This window comes from Moschus berezovskii, chromosome 17, assembly GCF_049115385.1.
Source record: "Moschus berezovskii isolate FMDL1 chromosome 17, NW_MosBer_1.0, whole genome shotgun sequence".
Lineage (NCBI taxonomy): Eukaryota > Metazoa > Chordata > Mammalia > Artiodactyla > Moschidae > Moschus > Moschus berezovskii.
In genome coordinates this window covers 61,783,734-61,785,111 of record NC_142476.1, presented here as the reverse complement: position 1 = coordinate 61,785,111, position 1,378 = coordinate 61,783,734, and positions in this window count along the sequence as shown.

Here is a 1,378-nt window from a genome sequence, read left to right as displayed (position 1 = left end):
ATTTCCTTCTCCAGGGGATCTTCCAGACCCAGGGATCGAACCCAGGTCTCCCTCATTGGAGGCAGACGCATTAACCTCTGAGCCACCAGGGAAGTCCATCCAAAAGTCTACATGCAATAAATGCTGGGGAGGGTGTGGAGAAAAGGGAACCCTCTTACACTGTTGGTGGGAATGCAAACTAGTACAGCCACTATGGAGAACAGTGTGGAGATTCCTTAAAAAACTGTAAATAGAACTACCATATGATCCAGCAATCGCACTCCTGGGCATACACACCGAGGAAACCAGAATTGAAAGAGACACATGTACTCCAATGTTCATCGCTGCACTGTTTATAATAGCGAGGACATGGAAGCAACCTAGATGTCCATTTGCAGACGAATGGATAAGAAAGCTGTGGTACATATACACAATGGAGTTTTATTCAGCCATTAAAAAGAATACATTTGAATCAGTTCTAATGAGGTGGATGAAACTGGAGCCTATTATACAGAGTGAAGTAAGCCAGAAAGTAAAACACCAATACAGTATACTAACACATATATATGGCATTTAGAAAGATGGTAATGATAATCCTGTATGCAAGACAGCAAAAGAGACACAGGTGTATAGAACAGTCTTTGGGACTGTGGGAGAGGGTGAGGGTGCGATGATTTGGGAGAATGGCATTGAAACATGTATATTATCATATGTGAAATGAATCACCAGTCCAGGTTTGAAGCATGATGCAGGATGCTCGGGGCTGGTGCGTGGGGATGACCCAGAGGGAGGATAAGGGGAGGAGAGAGGTGGGAGGGGGGTTCAAGAAGGGGAACTCATGTACACCCAAGCGGATTCATGTCAATGTATGGCAAAACCAACCAATATAATATTGTAAAATAAAAATTTTTTAAAAATAAAAATAAAAAGCAAGCAAAAATAAACAAACAAAATATTCTAAATGAGACTACCAAGATATGTAAAATATTTCTACGGTAAAGTAAGGAGATATTTTGCTTATGTTTTCCTCCAAAGTTTAATGTTTCCTTCCCAACGCAGGGATCGAACCCACATCTCTTACATTTCCTGCACTGCAGGCAGATTCTTTACCACTGAGCACCAGGGAAGCCCACATTTGTTAATACTTGGAATTAAATTGCAGATTTTTAAGATGGGGAAAATACTCTTTCCACCAAATTGTACAGCATGATATTTTCCTTCTTTACACAAATAATTTTTTCTCTCTGTTTTTTGCAAAGAAATCTGCCTTTTCATGCATTCCCACATTTTCTTTCTTTTCTCTATAATTCTGCATTCCAGCCTTTATCCTCTCAGTCAGTCCATTAACACAGAAACAAATTCGGTTTGCAATCAAAATGTTTTTTTTATTAAAGTTGGT